Consider the following 10,312-nt stretch of genomic DNA (forward strand, 5'->3'; position numbering starts at 1 on the left):
AAGGGAAGGAAAAAATAGTGCATTCACTTAAACAACAAATAAAACTGAGGAGTATTATTTATTATTGAGATGATAAATAGAGAGAAAGAAAAGGCTAGACTGGGAGAGATTGAAACAAGAGAAGGGAACACTACTAGAGTATTTTCTGTGAAGTAAGATGTGGAGTTGCCCTAATATAGCAAGGAAGACAGACTATGTGGCTATAAAGAAATAGTTACCATGAAGAGCTCTTTCAATCCTTAATTTCTCCTTTGACCCCTAACTATATCCTCTACATTTTACCGAATGCACATAGTTAGGTAATCTGGATAGCTGACAGCCACGAATTACTCATATGTTGCTCCATTCTAATGTATAAGCTTTTGTTATTAAATTGTACCCCCAAATGGCAATAATTCTGGTACTTAGTTCATTCTCTTCTCTTTTTAAATGTCAGACAAAAGAAAAACGTTGTTGTTGTTATTCTGCAAATATCTAGAAGAGCGAAAAAATCAGCCAGATTTATCCTGAGTCCAACGAATAAAATGTGACCTCACCTCAAACTCTAATTTGTTTTATTTTATTATTATTTTTCTTTTTTAAAAACACCCCAACTCCCCATGGGTTTCGACAAAGTGTTTTTAATTTTTTTTTTTTTTTAATTTTTATTTATTTATGGCTGTGTTGGGTGTTCGTTTCTGTGCGAGGGCTTTCTCCAGCTGTGGCAAGCGGGGGCCACTCTTCATCGCGGTGCGCGGGCCTCTCACTATCGCGGCCTTTCTTGCTGCGGAGCACAGGCTCCAGACGCGCAGGCTCAGTAATTGTGGCTCACGGGCCCAGTGGCTCCGTGGCATGTGGGATTTTCCCAGACCAGGGCTCGAACCCGTGTTCCCTGCATTGGCAGGCAGATTCTCAACCACTGCGCCACCAGGGAAGCCCTAATTTGTTTTATTTTAAAAAGATATGATTAACTTTCAACTTTGTTCTTTGCTTCTCCTTAACAAAAATCTCTATTAGGCCTGACATACAAAGCACCACAAACTGGGCGGCTTAAAAATGATAATTTTATTATCTTTTAGTTGGGGAGGCTGGCCGCCCAGAATCAAAGTGTTAGCATGGCCATGCTTCTTCCTAAAACTCTACGTGAGGAAACTTCCTTGCCTCTTCCAGCTTCTGATAGTTTAGATGTCCCTTGGTTTATGGCAGCATCACTTCAGTCTCTGCCTCCATTTTCAGATGGCCATCTTCCCTCCCCATATGTGTGTCTCTCTCTATCTTTCCATGGCTTTCTCTTTCTTGTGTCTCTGTTTTCTCTTCTCATAAGGCCACCAGTCATATTGGACTGGGACCTACCCTAATTCCATATGACATCATCTTAACTTGATTATCTGCAAAGACCCTATTTCCAAGTAATGTCACATTCCCAGGTACTGAGGGTTAGGACTTCAACGTATCTTTTTGGGAGACAAAATTTAAACTATAATATCTATAACAAAAAATCCAAGACTTACAATTTTGCAACTTATACTCCTTCCTCCTATTTCTAAAATGTCCTTAAGCTACATATCCCATCTCTTTTGGAGTGAGGCACAGCTAGGCAACTGAGTGAGCCTCAGCTAGGTCAGTGGAATGATAGTCAAAGAGCTAAATACCAATCCCAGCCATGGCTGTGGAGATTTTAGAGGTCATACTCTGAATATGTGGCTTCCACACAAGGGAATCCACTTGGGTTACTGAGTCACATTTAGGGGAGAGCTTCCACAAATCTCAACACTGGAATTTGCACACATAAGGAACAAACTTTTATTGTTAAGTCGATGATATGGAGAGAGACTACCTTAACTAATATGTACATATATATTAAGAAAACGTTCTACTTTCAAATGTTATTATTGAATCCTTTAATATTATATCTAAAAATAAAGGACAAAAATATATAATGTGTGTTAAAGCCTCTTAATCCACAATGTAATGTTTGTGTTATATTCATATAGTTCAATTTCTCTCAAGATTTAGTATACACTATCGATCTCATTGGACAATATTTTTAAGATGAAAAGACTCATGATTAATGATTATGCCCCAATTATTTTCAATGCACTATTAAAGTGACCTAATTTACAGATTTCTTAAGATGAATGATATTTAAATATCCAAAAAACAAAAGCATTACAAGACATTGTTTCTGACAATGGTCAATTATCACTCTACATCTTATTAGTTAGGAACTCCTATGTATATATGTGTTGTAGGAACATGTCTAGACCAGTGTGTCTGTATTCACTTGTTCATTCATTTACACATTCACACAATGATTTGGTGCCTATGTTTAATACTCTCTGCCTGGAGTTAGGTGTAGCATAGTGAATCAAATAGGCAGGTTTCAGCTTGCACTGAGTTTACAGAAGATGGGAGTGACAGGAAATAATAAATGATGATACAGTTGTATAATTACACACTGCCAAAGTATTATGGATGAAATGCAGAGGCAGATATAAAAACATAGAGTAAGGAATGTGATCTAGCCTGCATTGAGCTGAGAATGTGTCCATAAAAAAGTGATATCTTTCACTGAGCATCTAATGCTGAAAAAGAATTAGTTGAACCAAGAGGTGACAGGTGGAAAGTGGTTTATGCAGAGGAAATAGGTAGTCCAAAATCCCTGACAAAAAAATAGCAGTATTAATTCTAGGAGTATAGAAAGTTTGTGAAAAATGTGTGAAATGAGACTGAAGAAAAGTAGGACCAGAGTGGCAGGAAGCTGCAGGCCATGTTAAGGATTTTGTTCTCTATACTAAAAGCATAAATAATGTAGTCATATTTGCAATTTGAAAATATAATTCCGCCTGCAATTTGGAGAGGGAAAAATTTATCCTGGAAAATAATTTGGTAAATTACACTGTAATACTCCTACTACACTGTAGTATTTCAGGTTAGAAATGTTTGTATCTTAGACTAAGGGGTTTGGAAAATGACAGAAGTAAATAACTTGAGAAACATTTACGATGTGCAGTATGCATACCGTATGATATAGACATGCAAAAACATTTCACTATTTCCTATACTATATATTGCCTTTCCTTAGAACACTATTCCTACTTGTTACATATCTGTGCCTGTGCAAACTTTTATACATGTATTGGGGGAGCAAGGAATGATACCGATGAGAGATAAGAAAAAACTTGCCAATGACAAAAGTTTTCTGCCAATGACTAAACCTCCATGTCACCTCCAAATTATTTGGGGGATATTCAGTCAATTCAATGTCAAACTCCCAATAAATGCTATTTCTCCTCTGTCAGTATGCATTCTCTTCCCTTCCTCTCTCCATATTTGAAATGCAAAGTCTAGATCCACCCTTTCTGGTGGGGGAAGGACCTTTTGCGCACATTGCTGTCTCCTCTATGCCTTCAATTAAGTTGTCCTTCACTCTGCCTGGTCACTGAAATCCCAAGACTGTATGCTGAGGTGAAGTCTGTTCTACTATTGGGGAAGTAGAACACTTGCTGTCAGTAGTCTTAGGTTATCCCAAATCTATCTAGGCCTTTTCCCTCCCTACCCCACCTGAGGTTTGGATTGCAAATAGGAAGCCAGAATGCTTATTCTTAAGCATTTTTGCTTCTCCATATCACTTACCCATCTCTCCCCCAACTCACACCTATCCTCAGTATCTCAATATTCTTTCCTATTTTTTGTGAGAAGGGACTTTCCCTGCATCATACCATGCATTTCTATATTATACACCAATGCTGCAAAAGGCTTTATCAGAATAAAGTTTATACATTGTTCCTCCAAGAATACTTTATTCTCCCCAAGCCTCATTCTTGGTATGTGAATAAAAACTTTTGGTACTCATAGGTCTTTGCTTATTTCTGTAAAACCTGGATTTCAACATTAACATTTTGACATACACACAAACTAAATTCTAATTTGAAAGTCAAAGTTGAGCAAAGACCTAGTTGTTCCTGATTTTATCTGCCCGATACAGTATGTAATGACTCAAAGCTAGGAAAAGTGGGAGTCTATTATAGAGTTAGAATTATGTGTAATAAAAAAAGGAAACATATTTAGTATCTTGGCATTCACATCTGGTTGTATCTTTTTCCCTTTAAGAATATCTTTATCTTTCTTCACAAAATGGTATCTGGGTACTTAGTGAAGTTTAGATATCTTCAGGTAAACTGGGAGGAAATCCATGGTCCATACAGAGAACTTAAGTGTTAATTTATTTAAATGTACCCTTTCAACCTTCTAGATCTAATCACTGCTCATGAGTCAACGAATGTGGTTAATCCATTGTATCTTCCTTATTTTTTTTCATCAAGCAGGCACTAATGATCTTGCACCTGGCCATTATACCTGAACATGCTATCTTGATGTTCTTACTTTGTTCCCAGCTTGATTCTGACCCACTCTATTCTCAGCATTTCAATTTTTTATATACACAATAGTCTGGGAATTTTGGCATTGATGGGGTGGTTGCAAAAGTACCATGATTAAAGTGGAAAGAAAGTTCCAGGAAAGACATAAAGGGACACATAGAAAATATTTCACCAATCTAAATATATGGCTAAAGTAATTCTAATAATAAGAACATTCTAAATGTACTTTAAACATCAAACACCTTTAGATGCTATTAACTTATAAAATATTACATATAATTATAGATTTTTCTCAGGTAACGGTATTTGAAAAAGTTAAATCCTATCAATTAAAAAATTATATTCCATTAACTTAGATACACTTAGTAAAGGAAATAATCATCTTGGGTATATATGTATAGAGGAAATAGTATCAGAAAGAAAAATCCTATTGTACCCAAGAGAGAAACATTGGCAAGTTTCCTGGTTTAGTGAAAGTAAACTACACACACACACACACACACACACACACACACACACACCTGTTCATACACACAGAGTAAATCACTAGCATTAATTTTATTTTTTTAATCTAACAATTTATAACCCAAGTGTGATAAATTTTTTAATGTATTAAAAAAAATACTGATCCTTCAAGCAAACCTTTATTTTGGAAAGCTCTAATACATTTTAAATAAATAACTATAATACATGGCAATTATATTGGCATATCCATTACATTAGGCTTTCTAAAACATAATGTCCTGATTCAGGGAAAAGAATAATCTAAATATGTCTAAGAAGTGTTTTAGGGGGGGAAATCTACCATTTTAGAGCAACATTTCATACATAAATACCCTAGATATGTGAATATATATATATAAACATAAGGACATAAAGGGCATTGGGAAAGAAAATCTTAATAGTACAGTGAAGAAACAATACTCACAAGAGTGAACTTTTGCATCATGGAAAATTATATGCCAATTGGTAACATTTATTATATTGTATAAATGTTAGCCCTTTGAGTTATAAATTACTATTGAATAAATAGTTCTGAAACTGAAATTTATTACTAACATTCTTGTTTTTTGTTTTTTTTTTAATATTCAAGTCAATACAGACTCAATGGGCCCAATAAATCTTAATGTTACTTCTAAAGTGAGTTGTTTCTCCTCCCTACAACTACCAGCTACCCTATCCTCCTTAGTATAAACACTCAGTATAAAGCTTAAGCCTTTTTATTCCTTCAACAGAGTCAAGTGAAGGAAGCAAGTGAATTACATCGTAAAAGACAGTTATGGGGCTTCCCTGGTGGCGCAGTGGTTGAGAATCTGCCTGCCAATGCAGGGGACACGGGTTCAAGCCCTGGTCTGGGAAGATCCCACATGCCGCGGAGCAACTAGGCCTGTGAGCCACAACGACTGAGCCTGCGTGTCTGGAGCCTGTGCTCCGCAGCAAGAGAGGCCGCGATAATGAGAGGCCCGCGCACCGCGATGAAGAGTGGCCCCCGCTTGCCACAACTAGAGAAAGCCCTCGCACAGAAACGAAGGCCCAACACAGCCAAAAATAAATAAATTAAAAAAAAAAAAAAAAAGACAGTTATGGAGCACTGATGTTCAGAGAGAACAGTGGGTGTGAACATCATGTAGCTTTCCAACTGCTAAAAAGAATCTTGGTAAAGTGGACCCCAGCTGTGTTATTCCAGATGTCCGTTTTCACTTAATGACCATTAGAACAGGCAACAAAGCAATGAATGGATCTATCTATTGAAAGAAAAACTGTCAGATAAATCAACTTTTAAATACTGTGTTTGTGAGGTGATATAAATAAAAAATAGGATAAAAGGCAATTTCTCAATTAGTATAAATCTTATGTAAACATTTTTAATACAAACTTTCCCCTAGCATAATTTATATGAAATTTCATAAACTATAACCCTATAAAATCAAGGTCTTAAAGCAGGAAGGGCTATTAATGACAACTACCACATATCTTCCTAAATCAAGAATTCTATCTACAATTACACAAAAACAGGTAACTATTCAGCCTCCACTTGGATAGTTCTAAAAACCAAAATTCACACTTAATAAAAAAAAATTTCTGGGGCTTCCCTGGTGGCGCAGTGGTTGAGGGTCTGCCTGCCGATGCGGGGGACACGGGTTCGAGACCTGGTCTGGGGGGATCCCATGTGCCGCGGAGCGACTGGGCCCGTGAGCCACAACTACTGAGCCTGCGCATCTGGAGCCTGTGCTCCGCAACAAGAGAGGCTGTGATGTTGAGAGGCCCGCGCACCGCGATGAGGAGTGGCCCCCGCTTGTCACAACTAGAGAGGGCCCTAGCACAGAAACGAAGACCCAACACAGCCATAAATAAATAAATAAATTTAAAAAAAATTTCCGTATTAAACAGTACTGAGTTTTATTTATTTTTTTAAATTTAAAAAAAATTTATTGGAGTAAAGTTGCTTTACAATGTTGTGTTAGTTTCTGCTATACAGCAAAGTGAATCAGTTATACGTATACATATATCCCCTCTTTTTTGGATTTCTTTCCCACTTAGGTCACTACAGAGCACTGAGTAGCGTACCCTGTGCTTTACAGTAGGTTCTCATTAGTTATCTATTTTATACATAATAGTGTATATATGTCAATCCCAATCTCCCAGATCATCCCACCGCCCCTGCCCCCCTTGATATCCATAAGCTTGTTCTTTACATCTGTGTCTTTCTTTCTGCTTTACAAATAAGTTCATTTGTACCATTTTTCTAGATTCCACATATAAGTGATATTATACGATATTTGTTTTTCTCTTTCTGACTTACTTCACTCCATATTGCTTTTTAATAAGTTCTTGTTATTAATGACTTGAAGTGTGCACTCTTTAAACACTTCCACAAAAATTTAACTTACTCTTTGAAGCAGGGCAAAATTCACATTGATTTTTATATGGCAGGCTTTAGATATTTAGTGCAAGCATGTGTTTGGGGGAGATGACATCAGAGCTTTCTCTTTTTCATCTGTTTGCTAATTCAATATTTTCGGTGTCTTTAAAGCATTCCTTTTATTAAATGATTATAGAAGTCATGCTCATAATTCTTAATGTCTGTATACTTCTGTTTGTAAGTTTATTTCCAGAATACAAAGCTAATTTATTTTGACTATTTACACTCATAATTCTATGTACTTTTGTCCATGATATTTAATAATTAAGACTGGATTGAAGGATAATATCAATATTTTACCATGACCTGAAACCTTCACATTGAGTTTAGTTTTGACCTCACTTATTAAAGAGCAGCTAGCAATCCTCTCACTTAAATGACAAAGTTAATAGGATCTATATCTCCTACCTTGAACAATTTTTGTTTCATTAGATCATCACTATTTTAAGGGTTGATACATATCTAATTGATAGAAAGAATTAAATGATATAAAAGGAAATAAATTATTAAGTTATTCAATTTAAATTAATTTTTCTTTCTAATTTCAGTTTTGAATCTTAAACTTGCTCTCTCTGCAGATATAGATATATAGATTATAGATATATAGATTATATAGATGTGCATTTATATAATTAGTGTAACAATACAGTTTAAGGTTGGAAATATAAAAGCAATGTATTGAATTAACAGATCAGATTGAGCACTCTGTCTACCTTTGGTCCTACCACGAATCAGAAGGAATGTATGTGTGTAGCCTTCCTCTTGTGCCATAAGAGAGTAATAAAAATTATCTATGTAGATGATATATAGATATAGATTTCTCTTGTGTCATAAGAAAATGATAGAAAATTATTTGTGTACATAGCTCTGAAACGTGTCTCCGTATTTATGTATGTATATCTATTATTGTGCTTACAAAGTATCATGAACAGTAAATAAACTAGAAATTCTCAAAGGAAAAAAAAAAAAAAAAAAGAGGAAAGATGTTGAGCTTACAATGACCAGAGAAATCCAGATCTTAACACTTGTAGGAGTGTAGAGTTGTTGTCATAGGGGCACCTCTGGGCATTCTCTAAGAACAAATTCAAAGAAAAAAATAAAACCAAGGGAGTCTTTCAAGTAATTATCAAAATGACTGATTATGAACCTACACTCATAGCACCAGGGGATTTGACCCCTCTTTCTTCCTTTTACACCACTTGTCCTCATGTTTAAAAAAGCAGCCATATCTATACCTCCTCTCCCTCCACCCCCATACCCTCTCCCAAAAGTGGGATTTGGGAGCAGGAGAGGCCGGAAAAGAATCTCAGTTATGAGTAATGTCTAAGAGGAATGCGGAGACCTGAAACTCACAAGACAGGTCACTTGCACACCGTGAAAACCAGCACACCCCACCTGACGCCACATCAGTGGAGGTATCTCTGGAGTCAATACCTGCAAGTGATTGACAGAGAGACAAACAGGGATTCTCACACCAAATATGAGCAGAGAACCAGACATCACCAAACATTTCAGAAAAATCAACACCACTTAAAAGAAAAAAATAATTCAACCAACGAACATTTTTTTCAGGAAACAGGATCAGAAAAAAACATTAGTAAATAAAAGTTATTAATGCCCAACACTTTTGTAAAATAAGGACTTTAGGAATTTGAAATATGAGCATAAATATTTAAAACTTAATATGATATGAATCTTACTTGAGTGCCAGTTCAAACAAACAAACAAAAATCTAGAGACATATGAGTTGATTGGGGAAATTTGAATACTCATTGAAAACTTGCTGATATTGTGGAATTACCGTTTTGGTTTTTTTGCTTGATAATGGTATTGTGTTCACTTCTTAAATAAAAGAGTCTTATTCTTTAGGTGTATGTTAATATATTTGTACATGAAATGATAAAATATCTGGGGTTTGCTTCAAAAAAATCCACAGGAGAGTAGGTGGATGATGTGGATGAAAGTGGAGATGAAAAAAGATTCACTAATTGATCACGAAATTCGGATGATAGGTACGTGAAACCTTAGTTTTGTATCTACTTTAACCAGAAGAAAAGCAGAGGACAATAAGTTAAGGAACAATTTAATGAATTAGAAAGACAGTTTGAGAAAATTAGGGTAATTTTGCAGGTTATCCCTAACAGTTTAGTTGTGAATGAAGCATCCATAATTTACACCTTTCTCTAATTGATGTTCAAACAGAAGGGAATAAAATATATGTGAAAACAAATACAACACAGTGCTGAAGAAAACCTCAAAATTTCAGAACAGTTGAATGTAAATGTAAAATGAATGCAAAAAAAAAAAGCCTGAAAAAGTCCAATTATTCCATTGTGGAAGAATATTACATCACAGAGCGTAAATAAGAAATTAAAAAATGTTTTAAAGGAAATGAAATAGATCATCAGCTGTGAAAATAAAAGTGTGTGTGTGTGTGTGTGTGTGTGCGTGTATAAATATATGAACTTGTTTTATCATCAACCGCACTGCATGGTAAAAGCAGAGTAACAAGAACTTAAGTCAACATTGTTTTAAAGTTAGACCGTCATTAGCATAGGATGGTAAATGGCAACTATATAGTTTCAACCCAACAGTGGTAGTAAAGCCTGAATGAGATAGTGAGGCTTGGGGAGAGGCAAATTGTAGGGGGGAAACAACAACAACAACAAAAACAAACAAACCAAAAACCAAGGAGACTGAGTGTTGCTGAGATTTTCTATCACTTGGGGTAACAGTTAATTGAGTCATCAATTTAATTATTCTGCCTCATTTATTGTTGATCTACCATGCCAAACATATGCCCCATAGCCTTTTCACTTTTTCTCTGTGCCAATGACTATTGTCCTGGTAACTGCAAGACTCCCTTTCACCCTCCCACTGCTTTATTCATGCCTCCTCTCAAATGTTATTTTATCAGAGAGAATTTCTCTAACCATATTATCTAAAATAATTGTTACAGCTCCCTCAGAATTCTCTAGTTCTTCACCTGCTTCATTTTTTTACATGATAATTAAATCCCCATGACATT

This window comes from Balaenoptera acutorostrata, chromosome 18, assembly GCF_949987535.1.
Source record: "Balaenoptera acutorostrata chromosome 18, mBalAcu1.1, whole genome shotgun sequence".
NCBI lineage: Eukaryota > Metazoa > Chordata > Mammalia > Artiodactyla > Balaenopteridae > Balaenoptera > Balaenoptera acutorostrata.